Source organism: Piliocolobus tephrosceles, chromosome 13 (assembly GCF_002776525.5).
Source record: "Piliocolobus tephrosceles isolate RC106 chromosome 13, ASM277652v3, whole genome shotgun sequence".
NCBI lineage: Eukaryota > Metazoa > Chordata > Mammalia > Primates > Cercopithecidae > Piliocolobus > Piliocolobus tephrosceles.
The window spans coordinates 102,754,058-102,771,032 of NC_045446.1; the positions used below are offsets into that span (position 1 = coordinate 102,754,058).

General features: G+C 34.2%; 1 protein-coding gene and 1 pseudogene across 3 annotated transcripts in view; both read left to right on the plus strand.

The window, feature by feature from the left end:
- NCAM1 (neural cell adhesion molecule 1) overlaps positions 1 to 16,975 on the plus strand; it is a 313,585-nt gene that overhangs the window by 11,051 nt on the left and 285,559 nt on the right. The window lies entirely within an intron of this gene.
- On the plus strand, positions 4,973 to 5,038 carry LOC111540378 (annotated as a pseudogene).

The following is a 16,975-nucleotide window of genomic DNA, read 5'->3' on the forward strand; positions in this document are numbered from 1 at the left end:
ACGCAGAATGATATTTTGCCTATAATTCAGAAGGTGATAGTGAACAAATGGAAAGAACCAGAGCTTAGTGGCACGAAAGCCAAGGTTAGAAAAATACAATAAAGTGAAGTGAAAAAAAGTTGGAAACAAATAGTATATATAGGTATAATCCCAATCTTGTCAGAAAACACCTCTTTCACTCACTCTATAATCAAGACTGGAAGAAGGTAAATCACTATTTATGTTGTCTGAGTTTTTGATAATGAGCACATGTTGCTTTGCAAAATGAATAGTGCGGTAGAAACAAGGGCAGCAGTACTAAGGGTCGTTAAAAGTATAAAGAAGGTGAGAATTAAGTAGAAACTTGGGATTTGTGTCAGAGGAGAGTGGTGATGTTAGAGGGATTTCAGTTGAATGGTGAAATTCAAGTTCTTTACTTAGAGTCAAATACTGAGGAAGAGCTGATGTCCCGGATGCTTGGCAAAGAAAGAAGGAAAGGAGAGCTGCTAGTTTGGTTGACGGCTTCATCATGAAGGTTCCTGGGCACATTGAACTATGCATCACCACGGAAAAGAGCCAGAGGGAGGGGAGAGGTGATGAGCAACCTTTGCAAAGGACAGCAGGATAATTTTATGCCAGAGGAAATGAATAAAGTTAGGGGTTTTCCCCAGTGACTTCATTTATCATATGAGTTGATTATTTTTAGATTCAGTTTTGTCTTCTTACCTCATTGCCCATGGTATTCAAACATTTATTTCTAGATCTTTACGAAATGTTTCTATAGCAAAATCTTTTGAAGCTTGTTCTGCATGTTACAAATTGGACATGTTGTTTTTATCAGATCAGCACATCAGTGATTGATTACTTTTCTAATGTTCTTTTATTCATTTTCAGTTTGAGTGTCCGTTCTGTTCACATGAGAGGCTGCCAGTCACCAGTTAAGCTGCAATTGCTATATGAGAATTGGACTTACAGTACACCATAAAGGTGTACTTTAAGCAGCCTTAAAGGCCTGTTATCATGGGCATAAGAAGATGGAAATCCAATGAAAGCTCTTTGATTTGGGTACATAATTATAAATTATCTTTCTTTCTGAATTTAGTATCTCCTTTTGGTGTTGGAGGCAATGCATACTGCACAGGGTGCCCCAAAGACCTGTGGTATCAGACCTACATTTCGAACCGTGACTCTCCTGCTTTTCGTGACCTTGAGCCAGTTATTTAATCTCCAGTGATCAGTTTATTTCTCTGTGAATCAGGGATAATACCCAATTAATAGGGTTATTGTGAAGACGAAATGAGGTAGTTTATACAACTGTCTGGCACATAGTGAGCTCAGTAATTTTTTTCCCATGTCCTTTCTTTTTGCTATAGTTCACCGTGAAGGGATGTACAATTTGTGTTGCATTTAAGTATTTGTATTGATTCTAATGAGAATCACATTTTCCATTTACTTTTCGTTTTCTGAGAGTTCAGGATCACTGTGAATTGCAACTGAGTTGGAAATGCCATGCTTAATTTTGGAGCTATTTTACCTCCTGTGAAAGCAAAGCCTAGTAGATCTTGATTTTGACAAAAGTAATATTTAAACAATTAAAAGTGGTTTATCTAGATTCTCCTTTCCATTTGCATAGGGTTAATATCAAACCTGTCAATTCACTGTAATGGTGGAGCCATAAAATTTAGTATATTTAAGTAATGGTTGCTGCTAAAGATCATATTGGTGACACTTCATTAATCTGGAAGTCACTTACCTGGCAACCTTGATTCTTTGAAACATGAAGAATGAGGAAGTGAGGGAAAGAAGCCTCTGAAGAGCTAGCATAGCATCTTTTTCTTTCTTGATGCAGTATCTTTCATATCGCTGAGAAGTTCATAACATTTCTCTTGCTGCTTGTCTCTTTGTCTGAATTCCTCTTTATTATGTTTGCTCTAGTATCTCCTTTTGTGTTTCATGTTGTTTCATTTAACTCCTCAAATTCTAATGATCCCTGGCTGCCTGTTAGTAAAGAATGAGACCCTGAAGAACTGTGGGGCTCAGTGTGGGGTGTCATGCTGAATGACTATGCAGGAACTTGGTTCATTGGCTGGGGGACATCCATGTATATTCATGAGTACTTACGTTTTCTTTTGGACTGATTGACTTAGGAGAATCCAAAATTTTGCAGCAGGCAGGATATAAGTCCGAATACTGTTTTTCTCTAAGCTGAATAGGAAGAAATGAATTGGGGGTATTTTTCCTTCTGTAGTGTAGATTTCATTTAATTCTCCTATTTTCAGTAGGGTGTTTCTGTCCACAACAAAGTCTGGTGTACCCAAGGACAAAGTGCATCTGGTTCAGTCTCTCTATTAATAAAAATTGAGCCTTCTGCTGGGGTGAGGGGAGTATAGGAGAAGAGATACATGGTGCCACCCTCCTGTAGCTTACAGTTTGTGTGTGTGTGTGTGTGTGTGTGTGTGTGTGTGTGTGTGTGTGTGTGTGTTTGAAGTGAGTGGTATGAGAGGCTCTATTGGCTTTAATTTTGGAGCAGACTCAGAACCCACTGATGACCTATCTCCTTCAGGGTTTCTAATTGCTAAAGTCCAAAGCAGACTTTTAAAATCTTTTTTGAAATCTTTTATCTTGCACGTTTTAGGATAGAATCGTTGAGACTGAAAGAAGCTTGCAGTTCTTAAAGGAAAAGCGACATGCTCTAGGGGTGCATCAAAGGCAAAAACCCAAAAAGAGGAATGTTCAGACAACTTCAAGAGATTGACAATTTAAAGAGTTTTAAGGAAACTTTTCTGAACTGAGGCATTCTCAAGAGATTCCAAGGTGGCCTGAGATTCCACATTTCTTAGCTAGAAAGACGTGGACATGGCAGTGATTTTGCAAATCAGAACAGGAACAATTTCACGAGCACATTGGCAAATGGCTATGTCTCAGACTTGTTGGGTAGTTAAATGTTCACTAGAAACATTGACTTAATCCAGTATTTATGAAATAATTCCCGTGTTCTATGTAGTTGGTCTAGGAATTGGAGGTAAAAGATGAATACCATTCAGTAGCTTTGTGAAAAATTCTAGACCACATTCGGAAAGTTTTTTGTTTACACTTGTAATATTTATTCCTGTGGAATGACACAAAAGACAATCTTGAAATGTCAGAAAATGATAAATAAGAGTTATTTACTCTTTTCTCAGAGTTTTTTTCCTTTTGTGTATGTAACTGAAAGTTACTCATCACATGTTTAAAATTTAAAATTTTCATCAAAGAAAACCATCTGTCATAATGAAGTAAAAAAGGAACATTATGTGATTTTCTTTGAAGATAAGGGATTGAAAGTGAGTCAGTGAACTGCCCTAGATTACCATTTGAGGTCATTTTGAACTAAATTGGCTTTGGAATCAGAATTTAAATTACCAGTCAGACTCAATTAAGATAACTGGTCATGAAGGCAGTTCATTCGCCTGCCTTCCTTCTCATAAAAAGAATATTTTTATTATTTGTATTCCTTTATAGCCAAGTTAGACATAGGCATTATTTTTGAGAATATAAATATTGCACACAGTAATTGATTTAGGTATTTAAGGGTAGTTTTATATCTAAATAGAAAACCAGAAAAATCATTCACTGTTTGGTGTTCTAGAGATAGTCACTCTAGATGCTTTTGAAGTCACTGGGAGGTAAATCAATATATTACTGAGTTATATTTTTGCTGCCCTGTGCAATATTAACAGAATAACTTTCACAAACAAACCCCAGTTAAAGTTATTTAGTCACAATAACAAACTTATAATTGGACATATTTGAAGAAAACATAAATTATAAATATGTGCAGTTATTTTAACAATTTATGTATGTATTTCTAAATACTAGACTTTTTGTTTGTGATAAGTGAGTATAAAATCATATATATAATTATATACTCTTAACTTGCTCAACCTAAGAGATTTAAAATGATGCATTCTGCTGTGAGTTTAATCTTCACTTTCATCTTTTTATTTATTTATAGACTAGAACAAATAAATCAATACTTTTTTAATTATAAATTTTTAGTTATTGAAAATTATTAAATGTACAAAGGAGGAGAACTTTTAGAATTTAGAAGTACAAAGGAGGAAAACAATTTAAACCTACAGACGAATTTGGTGGGAGTGGTTGTGTGTCTACGGCTGTCTAGAGAATCCAGGTGCTTAAGTGCCTTGTACTAGCTGGACACTGGAACTTTGCAGGGAAACAAAAATGTCTTGAATGACTTGCTGATGTTCTTGAAATGATGCTGATATCTATTCTATACAACCTGGAAGTATGTAGATATTATTGTTTGCTTAGAGTCACGTGTCTTGGGATTTAGGACTGTTGGCGAGAAGATTGGTTTGATGTAGACCATGATAGGTATCGATCTACATATATTTTTGAAATATTTTGGCTAAAATGCAATTTGACGTGGTAAGTCTTATCCATATCTAACATTTTATCTTAAAACTGTATCTATAGAAGTTTTTTTAAAAAAAGAACAGAAAAATCAAAGTTGCATTTTGATGTTTAATGCATTGGTTTTAAAAATTTATGTTCAGAGCAAAATGTTTGAGTTTTTGATGATTTTTTGCTGAAAACATTAGGTGCCAATGTCAGGTAATTCTATGACTACAATTGTGTCATGATACTTTGTGCGTGGAGACAGTCCAAGACCAAAAATGAGACAAGTGAAATCTTTATTAAGGAAGGCCTAACAACCGTATCAGATAAGTTTGTTTTTTTCTTGGAAACTTTGGTAAAAAAAAAAAATCACCTAGGAAATAATGTGATTAGAAATGCTCCTTAAATGTGCAAATATGTTTAATCTGTTCTACAAAGATATTATTTTCTTTGTAGCATTGTTTTATTGAACAAATTTTGTTAAATTTTCTATTAAAACAGTCTTATAATGAATTTAATAACAATTTGGAAAACTCGCAATCTTTATAACCGTACATGTAAGTGAGATGGATTACTATTAAAATCCAATTTCTAGTATTACAGCTCTTTTAGAATTTGTCTAGCAGATTTTGTTTTTTACCATGAAAGAAATGTCATTTCTTAGTCTTCATTTGGAATTTATAAAAAATTTTAAAAATCACCACATTTTCCAAAAGTTCATGCCAGACATCATCATTCACTGTTTTAAAATGAAGTACAATTTCTTAATAAAAAAGTATAGCTTGAGTCTTGTCTCATATAAATGAGTTTCCGAGATTTGGAAAAAAAATTAATACATTGGAATCAATAGTTGACCATAGATTTAAATATGATACAAAAGGTTTAAAAATCTAAATTGTCATTGTTTACAAAATATTGGCAAATTAGAGCTACAGCGCTTGGTGTTATTGTGTAATCTTCTGTTTAAAAATAAACAGTGGAAATAATTGTAGAAACCTCTGGGCTTAGAAAGGCTTGTTGGTGGTTCTTCACATCCTACTAAAAAAGCAGGCTGTCTTTGCATATTAATCACTCTGTGAAAGGAAGCTTGCCTTATTTGCATTGTGCATGCACTAAGAAGTCCAATAGTGCGCCTGAGAAAAAAAATGAGGGGATTGTAATTGTTGTTCTCAAAAGGGTTTTTATTCCATTCAAGTGGAAAAGCTGAACACTGGAGAATTAGTGCAGTGTTTTGTGGAAGAAGAGTCCCTTTTGGCCACTGCATTGCATGTGGTGCAGTCCCAGTGTGTAAGGATCCTGAACACTGGGGTGAAGAGGAAAGTGACTCATCTTTCTATGATGCAATAGTCTATGTTCTTGTACATCTCTAAAATTTTGTAAGCATTTTCTCCTTGTTATGTATCCAAAAAGAGGTAGATTGAAATTCTGAGAATATATGCCATATTGGAAATCTCAGGAGAATTAAACATGAACCAAAAAATCTAAATATAAGTAGCTTAGGTTTTGGGAGTGGGGTGAGATGGGGACACACAGCACAAAATTAAGCAAATTGTATTTAAGCGTTATTGTTTTTAGGAAATACGTGATTCGGTTAATGCCTGGAAGATATTTGTCCCCCAAATTGATTTTAAATGATATTTTTGACATTATCTTAGTAATAATGGCATGGTTTTTTCTTCATTGTATTTTAAGATTCAGTGGTTGAATGTAAACATTGAGAATAAACAGAAGAAATGTTCTTAATATCAGTGAGGCTTTCTTTTAATAAGACTGTGTAAGATAAGCTACTTATAATGTTTCTCTTCTATGGTAAAAAACACTCTTCATGAAAGCTTTTCCTGATCTCCTAGTTCTAGCTGGCAACAGCCACATTAGCCAGAACAATTTCCAAAACCTCAAAATGTACATTAATTATTTTGGAGGTCTGTTACTTTGGACTGGTTTAATACACTTTACATATTTTAAGCATCTTTTGAAAAATTCTGCACAGAATATGCCATTTCCAAGTAGATTTGAATTTCACAAGGGGGAAAACATGCCATTGTCTGTGTTCACATATTTTGACAAAATGATTGTGTATAATCATGGAGACAAAGCTTATTGTTTTCAAATGATTTTGTTAAATACTAGAAAGTAGTTAACTGAGTTAAAAGGTTTCATACAGGTTTCCTAAAACACACTTGGCTTAGATATATTTAACTATCTGTGAAACTACGTGCTTTTATCCTCTTTACTATTGTATGGATTTGGTTGGATTTTGACTCTTGAACACAGATCCTCTGATGACACCATTGCAATTTCATTTGAATTGCTTTCTGTAATATTCAACTACATGGAAATTGTGTTTAATTTGGGCTTATGTACAGTGGTCCATAGACTTTGATTGTGTGCTTGGGTTGCTGTTCTGAAGAACAGAAGTAGTCAAGAAGTAGTCTGAAAAAGTAGGACCGCAAAAAATTAGACTGGTAGAACAACAACAATAACAACAACAAAACTATAATTTTTATCATTCAAAAGTCCTTATGCAGGTTTCATGATAAATTTTTTGCAAAGTATTACTGATGTACTTCTCCAAATGTTTATTTTAGACGTGTCAAAAGACAAAATTACAACAAATTTAGTTATAAATCTAATTGTCTTTTATTTGTGATTCATAAATTGGGGCAGCCTCCATTCAACAAAATAGAATGAGACTCCCACTGAGCAATGGCAGAACAGTAGGTTTGGAAAGTGGGAACAAGGAAATAACTATAGAAAAAAAAAAAGACTGGTTAATATCAGGTTACTTCCAGTGACTTTTTTTCTAGTTAAAGCAGAGGAGACTTCTTTATTGGACTGACTCAGGTTGACTGGAATCTCATGTTTTCAGGAAAACCCAGTCTGTTTTGGGATCTGTCTGCTTCTTTAAAGTTTCAGTTTGATTATATGGCATTTAGCCAGAGTGACTCTACTTTGGTTTGGTCTGGTCTCTTGGGGTCGGGTGCAGAAGTTCAGTCTAAAACAATGGCCTCCCATAATTTTTGTTTAACAGATATAATTTTTAGGGTTTATACTTCATCGAAATTTGAACCTTTTTATAAAAATCTGAAATGCATTACACATTTTTAGAATTGTGTAGACTTCATAAGTATGCAAAACAAAAACAGCTGGTATCAAACATCACATGATCGCCGCTAAATTCAGAAAACATACTTGACAAAATGTGACACCCCTTCAGGATGAAAACACTCATTAAACAAGGAATAGAAAGTACTTCCCTGACCTGATAAAGGGCATCTATGAACAATTCAGAGCTAACATATACAAATGGCCCATAAGGACAAATGGCCAAAAGATGCTCAACATCATTAGCCATCAGGGGAAATGTAAATCAAAGCCACAGTGAGACACCACTTCACACCCACTAGGATGGCTAGAATCAAAAAGACAGATAACCACAAGTGTTAATAGTGTTGTGGAAAAATTGGAACCCTCAGACACTGCGGATGGGAATGGAAATGGTGCAGCCTCTTTGGAAAACAAGTCTGGCAGTTCTTAAACAGAGTTACCATGTGAACCAGCAGTTCTGCTCTTCCAAGAGAAGCAAAAACATATGTCCGTATAAAAATCATGTACGCTAATGTTCATGGAACATTATTAATAATAGTCAAAATGTGGAAAAAACCTAAATGTCCATCAATTGATGAATGGGCTAAAAAATGTGGTATATTTATACAATAAAACATTATTGGGAAATAAAAAAGAATGCAATACTGATACATACTACAACATGGCTGAGCCTTGATTCGGCATTTTAGTAACGTGAGATCCTTAGTTGTGTTAGCTGTTTGTTTGTTTGTAACCATGAAGGTTTATGTGTTTATTTTTCAATAGTTTTGAGGGTATGGGTGATTTTTTTGTTACATGGATAAGTTCTTTAGTGGTGATTTCTAAGATTTTGGTGCACCTGTCACTGGAGCAGTGTACATTGTACCCAGTATGTAGTCTTTTATCCCTGTGAAGGTTTATTTTAATCTTAGCACTGTTAATGTTCATCCTTAATTCTTACTAACTTTTAGATGGTGGGTATAACATCTTCATGAGAATAGCTAAAATAATTTTATTTGGATATTCCTCAAAGAACTACTGAATGTGAGCATGCTAAGATTACCCCTGGCAAAACGGAAAATGCCTAGCACCTGGAAGCATCAGTTTCTGTCTTTCTTGTAGGAGAATGGAAACATTTATATCTTCCATTTATGTGTTTTGACTGGGGAAAATTTTCCCTTTTATTCTGGGGAGCTGTTACTCAGGATAAGAGAATGTAGAGGAGAATCACCCCTTTCACATCCTAATAGCTTTACCATATTACTACAGTACTATCTTATGTTGTATGCATTGATTGTCAATCTCTTCCCTTCATCTCCACCATTTTGATAGCTTAAGGCTTATCGTTCATTCTCTGTGCATAGAAAAAAAAAACGAAATGATGTTTCCCAGTATTTTATAATCTTTCCTTCATGAACTGCAGAAGAAAGGTGTTTGGGTTTTGTCCCAATCATCATAAAGCTGTACACAATACATACGGTCGCATTTTAAAGCAAGGCTAAGATGGATTTAAGATGTATTTCTTGTCATGTGAAACGTCCTCCTCAGTGGTCTTAAATAAAATATTAATTAGATAATTCTGCAGTGATTAATATGAAAATGGTTACATAATTCTTAGATGGCATGTATTGTGTTGGGCTAACACCACATTGCTTTTCTAGAATACTGGTAAAGAATATCTTATGGGACTGCCCTTTAACTAAAAGCAGAAATCTTTACTAGTGGTCCTGAGCTAACTGGAACTGCTGTAGATCGCTTGCCAATTTTCCACTAGGATGCTTTGGTGTATTTGGTGCAACTATTCCCACAATCACTTAGAGGAGCCATACAGAAGGAACTAACCCATAGGAAATTAAGGAATTCGAAGAATCTTTGAAAATTCATCTTATTTAACTTCTTTAAAACAAAATTTGCGAACATCTCAGATAAGAATCTGTCTTTAAAAATAAGACATCTTAGACATACAGATGGAGGTTTAAGGTCAAAGGTTTTTTGCGTTCAAATAAAATTAGTTGTTGACTTTCGCTAGGTGGCTCTCTTTTTTTTAGAATAAGTTCAATATTTATTCAAGTAAACAATCAAGTTTTGATGTGCCTGTTGGGACAGACATCTTATTTTATGATACAGGTGGCACCAAGCCCATAATGTGATTTTTCGCCCCTCAAGAAGTTTGTAACTTACTCTGGCAATTGGGATGCATTTCCCTATAAGATGTTATATGTGGTGGTTTTGTCTGGATTAACCAAAATGCAAATCTTCATATTCTCTACGGTGCCTAGCAAAGGGTCTTGCACATAGGTGCAAGTTGTCAGAGTTGGCTCAGTTTCACTCTGAGACCCTTGTAGGTAGCCTTTATTCATTCCTGCATTATACATGTATTTATGCCTTTGACTGAGAGGTAAGATCTAAAAGAGGACTAGATATATCTGAATTCATTTGTAAAAAGGGTGCTAGCTGGGAATGTATGCAAAGGTTTGGTGGCAGTGAGTAAAGGAGAACTGGGGATGGCCTTGCTCAAAAGATGGGGAAGTTGGGAGGTCATTGGAAGCAGTAGATTCTGGGAATGACTTGATGGGAGCATGTTTTGAGAAGTTGGATTTGTTGCTCTTCTTTTGGAAACTGGGAGGGATTACAGTCTGGAAAACCAGTAGTGAGGGGGTAGGAGGAACTACTGTAGAGGCTGTGTGAGGTGATGGGAGGTGGAATGGGAGTTCCGATTGTGAGATGTAAAGGAAGGCATTATGCAAGAAATACTACAGAGGGAAGGTTGATGAACTTAGTGACTGATTTGGATATGCAAAAGAGGAAAGAATGGAGATTATTTAGATTTCAGGTGAGGCACATCGTTAAGCATAAATGTCACTAGTAACAGAATTGGGGAAGGGGAAAATAGGGACTTTTAATTTTTTAAAAAGATGAAATAGTTTGGCTTGGGCAAGGTGACCCTGAGATTAAAGTGGACTGTCTAGGAAGAAAAGCCAGGTATACCACTGGAGATAGAAAGTCTACAGTTTTTAGGAGAGATCACGTTAGAGACATAAATCTGTAGTTATTTAAGTAGTAGATGGCTCTCAAAGGATAAGTCCATTTAGAGAGAGAAGCAGAGAGGACCAGGAACGGAACCTAGCCAAGCACTTACATTCTGCAGATGGGCAGTTTTTATATGTAATAGTTACTAAAAAGCGGTACCAAGTCATTTAAGCAAGTTACTGTTTTGTATATTTTCAAAAAGAATTAAAACCACAGAGCTGCCTTTTTTATATCGTGGTACTGCTTTGAATTCTTATTCTCTTTTTAATTCACTCTGTCTCTGTTTTAGTGAAGAAGTTTGTTTGCAGTCCATACCAATTTCTTGTTGGGGTTTTTATCTTTTAGTGCTTTTGGTAATAACATAGCTGATACATGAAAGATTGTGTAGCTCTCATTGATTTCAAATCTTTAGGCCTTAATGAAATTATATTCCAGGATATCAGGAGAATTGTAAATAAATCTATGAACAGCTACAGAAAATGATTTTGGGAAATCATGAAAATGAACAAAAATTCTGATTTTTTTTTCAAGTGGAAAGAGGGTGAATTCTTCCCCCAGGAAGATGGGGGAACTTAATGCCCATCCCGAAAAAGTTTTAAGAATCGACAATTAAGCAGATGATATGAGAGCCCAGAGAAGAAAGCCAGCATCTAATGTGGGTTCACTAAGGACAGGTTGTATCAGAACTCAATTCTGTCTTTGGCAAGATTTCCAGTCTGAAAATGGAGTTTATATTCATTTATCATGATAGCCAAATGGAGAAATACAAGCTTGGTGCAAGTAATTGGTCAAATGACCATGCTCCTCATCAACTTGGAATGTGTTGGCTCTGCATTTTGCAGGATTTCCTTAATTATTTACTTATTTAATATTTAAGGTGTTAACTATGATGTTTTGATATACATGTACATAACAAAGTGATTACTATAGTCAAGCAAATTAACATGTTCATCATCTCACATAGTCGCCTGTATGTATATATGTATTTGTTGTGAATAGAGTTCTCAAAGTCTACTGTCTTAGCGAATTTCCATCATACAATACAATATTATTACCTGGTCATCATGTGGTGCTTTAGGTCTCTAGACTTATTCATCCTTCATAATTGCAACTTTGTACCCTTTGACTTACGTCTTCCCATTAGCTCCTCTCCTGATCCCTGCCCTGGTAACCACCATTCTACTCTGTTTCTATGAATTTAGTTTTGTTTCTTTTAGAATCCACATATAAATGAGATTATGCAGTATTGTCCTCGTGTGTCTGGCTTATTTCACTTAGTATAATGTTCTCTTGGTTTATCTATATTACCTTAATGGCAGGATGTCCCTCTTTTTAAAGGCTGAATAATATTCACACACACACACACACACACAGACACACACACACACACACACATATATATACACACGAATTTATATATGTACTAATTTATATATATATATATTTATTGTGGCACAGTTTTAAAATTCATCTGTCAATGGATACTTAAGTTTTTTCTATAACTTGTCTATTGTGAATAATGCTTCAGTGAACATAGGAGTGCAGATATCTTCATGAGGTGGTGATTTCATTTCCTTTGGGTACATATCCAGAAGAGGGATATTTTCTGGGGCATATAGTAGTTCTATTTTTAATTTCTCTAGGAACCCCCATACTGTTTTCTACTGTGGCTGCAGCAGTCTTACATGCCCACCAACAGTGTACAAGGGTTCCCATTTCTCTACATGGTTACCCACACTTGTTTTCTCTTGCCTTTTTGACAAAAGCCATCCTAACAGGTGTGAGATGATTTCTCATTGTGGTTTTGATGTGTATTTTTCTAATAATTAGCACTATTGAGCACCTTTTTGTATACAGTATCTGTTGGTTATTTTTAGGTGTTTTTAGGAAAAATGTTCAGATCCTTTGCCCATTTTTAAATTGGTTTATTCATTGTTTTTGCTCTTCAGTTTGTGTGTTCCTTAAATATTAACCCCTTTTCTGATATATGGTTTACAAATATTTTCTCCCAACCCATAGACTTCTTTTTCTATTTTTGATTGTTTCCTTTGCTGTGCAGAAACTTTTTAGTTTGATATAGTCCCACTTGTTTATTTTTGCTTTTGTTGCCTGCATTATCCTTTTTTTTTTTTTTTTTTTTAATCATTGCCAAGACCAGTGTCAAGGAGCTTTTCCCCTATATTTCCTTCTAAGAGTTTTATAGCTTCAGGTCTTTAATTCATTTTGAGTTGATTTTTGTGTATGGTGTAAGATAAGTATCCAATTTCATTCTTTTGCATGTGGATATTTATTGAAGAGACTGTCTTTTCCCTGTTGTGACTTCTTGGTGCCCTTGTTGAAAATTAGGGCATATAATACCATATAATGCATATAATGCCACATATCCTTGGGTTTATTTCTGGGTTATCTGTCTTATTCCATTGGTCTATGTATCTTGTTTTTTATGTTGTTGTTTTTTGTTTGTTTTTTCTGCCTGTACCATACTGTTTTGATTATTTTCACTTTGTAGTAGGTTTTGAAATCAGATGGGGTGATGCCTTCAACTTTGTTCTTATTGCCTAGGACTACATCGGCTATTCAGAGTCTTTTGTTTTCCATATTAATTTTCAGATTTTTTTCCTATTTCTGTAGAAAATGTCATTGTAGTTTTGATAGAGATTGCATTGAATCTGTAACTGCATTGAATTGGTAGCTCCCTTTTGGTAGTATGGGCATTTTAACAGTATTAATTTTTTCAGTCAATAAACATGGGACACCTTTCCATTTATTTGTGCCTTCTTCAATTTCTTTCATCAATGTTGTGTAGTTTTCTGTATACAGACTTTTTACCTCTTTAGTTAAGTTTATTCCTAAGTATTTTAATTTTTTGATGCTATTCTAAATGAGATTGTTTTTAGATTTCTTTTTCAGATAGTTTGTTTTTAGTGTATAGAAATATTACTGATTTTTGTATGTTGATTTTGTATCCTGCAATTTCACTGAATTTGTTTATTAGTTCTAACAGCCTTTTGGAGGAATCTTTAGTGTTAATTAATATAAAGGATTATGTTACCTGCAAATAGTAACAGTTTAACTTCTTCCTTTCAGATTTGGATGTCTTTTATTTTATTTTTATTTTTTCTTGTCTAATTGCTCTGGCTAGGACTTTCAGTACTATTTTAAACAGAAGTGATAAGAATAGGCATCCATATCTTGTTCCTGATCTTAGAGGAAAAGCTTTCAACTTTTCAAGGTTAAGTATGGTGTTAGTTATGAGCTAACACATATGACCTTTATTTTGTTGAGATACAGTCTTTCTATACCTAATTTGTTGAGAGCTTTTAATCACAAAAGAATGTTGAATTTTGTCAAATGCTTTTTCTGCACTTATTGAGATGATCGTATGGTTTTTGTCCTTCATTCTTTTAATATAGTATATCACATTTATTGATTTGCATCTGTTGAGCCATGCTTGTTTTCCATGAATATATCCTCTTGATTATGGTGAGTTATCCTTTTAATGTGCTGCTGAATTAGGTGTGCTAGTATTTTTTTGAGGATTTTTGCATATATATTCATTAGGGATATTGGCCTGTAATTTTCTTTTCTTGTAGTGTCCTTGTCTGGCTTTGATATCAGGGTAATGATGACTTAGTAAAATAAGTTTGGAAGTGTTCCTTCCTCTTCAATTTTTTGGAAGAGTTTGAAAAGGATTGGTATTAATGCTTATTTAAATGTTTGGTAGAATTCATCATTGAAGCCATCAGGTCCTGGGCTTTTCTTTGATAGGAGATCTTTAATTACTGATTTAATATCTTTACTTGTTACCTGTCTGTTCACATTTTCTATTTCTTCATAATTTATTATTCATAGGTTATATGTTTCTAGGAATTTACTTCTAGGTCATCCAATTTGTTGGCACATAATGTTCATAGTAGTCTCTTATGATCATTTGTACTTTCATGGTATCAGTTATGTCTCCTCTTTTATTTCTGATTTTATTTATTTCATTCTTCTCTTTTTTAAGTTAGCCTAGCAAAACTTTTGTCAACTTTCATCTTTCAAAAAAAAACTAACTTAGTTTGTTGATTTTTAAATGTTTTTCTAGCTTACATTTTATTTCTGCTCTGATCTTTGTTATGACTTTTTAAAATTAACTTTGTGCTTAGTTTTTTTCTTAATTTTTTAGTTCTTTGAGGTATAACATTAGGTTGTTTACTTCAAACAATTATTCTTTTACAATGTAGGCATTTATTGTTACAAATTTTCCTTATAGAACTGCTTTTGCTGCATCCTATAAGTTTTGGTAAGTTGTGTTTTCATTTTTGTTTGTCTCAAGATTTTTTTTATTTCTCTTTTGATTCTCCTTTGACCCACTAGTTGTTCAAAAGCATGTTGGTTGATTTCCATATTTTTGTGAATTTTTCAAAATTCCTCCTGTTTATGATTTCTGGTTTCATGCCATCATGGTTAGAAAAGATACTTGATATGATTTCAGTCTCCATAAATTTGTTAAAATTTGGTTTGTGGCCTAACATATGATCTGTCCTGCAGATTGTTCCATGTGTGCTTGAGAAGATTGTGTATTCTGCTGCTGTTGAATAGAATGTTCTATGTATGTGTGTCAGTTGGTCTCATGTGTAGTTCAACTCCACTTTTTCCATAATGATTTTCTGTCTGGACAATCTGGCCATTGTTGAAAGTGGGATATTGAGGTCTCTTATTATTATTGTATTGCCTTCTGTATTTCCCTTATTATTATTGCATTGCCCTCTGTATTTTGCTTCAGATCTATTAATATTTGCTTTATATATATAGGTACTCTGATGGTGGGTGCATGTATATTTACAGTTGTTATATTCTCTGAATTAATTGACTTTATCATTATGTAATGACCTTTTTTGTCTCTTTTTACAGTTTTTGACTTAAAACCTATTTTGTCTGATGTTAATATAGCTACCCCTGCTCTCTTTTGGTTTTCATTTGCATGAGTGTGTCCTTAAAGCTTCTGAAGTGAGTCTCTTGTAGGTAGCATATAATCAAGTCTTCTTTTTAAAATTAATTCAACCACTTTATATCTTTTGACCTTTTGGAGACTCTAATGTATTTGCATTCAAGGTAATTATTAATAGGTAAGGAATCACCATGGCATTTTATTTGTTTTGTAAAGGCTTTGTTCTTTTCTACTTCTCTCGCTTTCTTCCTTTGTGATTTGATATTTTTTTCTAGTGGCATAAGACTTGATTTTTTTCTCTTTATCTTTTGCATATTTACTATAGGTTTTTGCTTTGTAGTTACCATGAGGCATACCTAGAACATGTTTTAATTATGATAGTTCATTTTAAGCTGATAAAATAAACTTAACTTTGATTGCACACAATACCTCTACACTTTTATGCCCAACCTCCCAGCCTTGTTTTACATTTTGTATCACAATTTACATCTCTTTATATTGTGTATCCTTTAACAAATTATTATAACTATGGTTATTTTTAATTGTTTTGCCATTTAACCTTTATATTATACATAACAGTGATTTGCACACCACCATTACAATATTAGAATATTCTGAATTTGACTATTTACCATTACCATTGAGTTTTTACTTTTATGTATATTTATTTTGTTCATTTGCTTTTTTTGTTTCAACTTAACACCCTTTAGCATTTTTTTTTTTTGTAGGGCAAGTCTAGTGGTGATGAGCACTCTCAGTTTTTATTTGTCTGGGAATGTCTTTTTGTCATTCATTTCTGTAATACAGCTTTGCTGAGGATAGTGTTCTTGATTGGCACTTTTGTTTTGTTTTGTTTTAAATCCAGCACTTTGAATATATTAACCCATTTCCTTCTGGTTTTAATGTTTATGGTGAGAAGTCCACTGATACCTTTATGGGGGTTTTCTTGTATGCGATGAGTTTCTTATCTTTTGCTGCTTTCAAATTTTCTCTTTGTCTTTGACTTTCAACAGTATTTTTTTTTAGATGGATTCTCATGCTGTTGCCCAGGCTGAAGTACAGTGACATAATCTCAGCTCACTGCAACCTCTGTCTCTTAGGTTCAAGTGATTCTCATCCCTCAGCCACCCAAGTAGCTGGGATTACAGGTGTGTACCACCACACCTGACTATTTTTTATATTTTTATCAGAGATGGGATTTTCTCATGTTGGCCAGGCTGGTCTTGAACTCCTGGCCTCAAGTGATCTGCCCACCTTGACTTCCCAAAGTGTTGGGATTCCAGACATGAACCACTACACCTGGCTGACTTTGGACAATTTGATTATAATGTGCCTTGGACTGTCCTTCTTTGGATTGATCTTGTTTGGAATCCTTTGAGCTTCATTAATCTAGATGTGTGTATCTCTTATGAGATTTGTGGAGTTTTCAGATGATTTCTTTAAATAAGCTTTCTGGTCCCTTCTAGCTCTGTTTGCCTTCTGGAATTCCCATAACTTGTATATTTATATGCTTGATAGTTTCCCATAGGCCCCTTACCCTTTCTT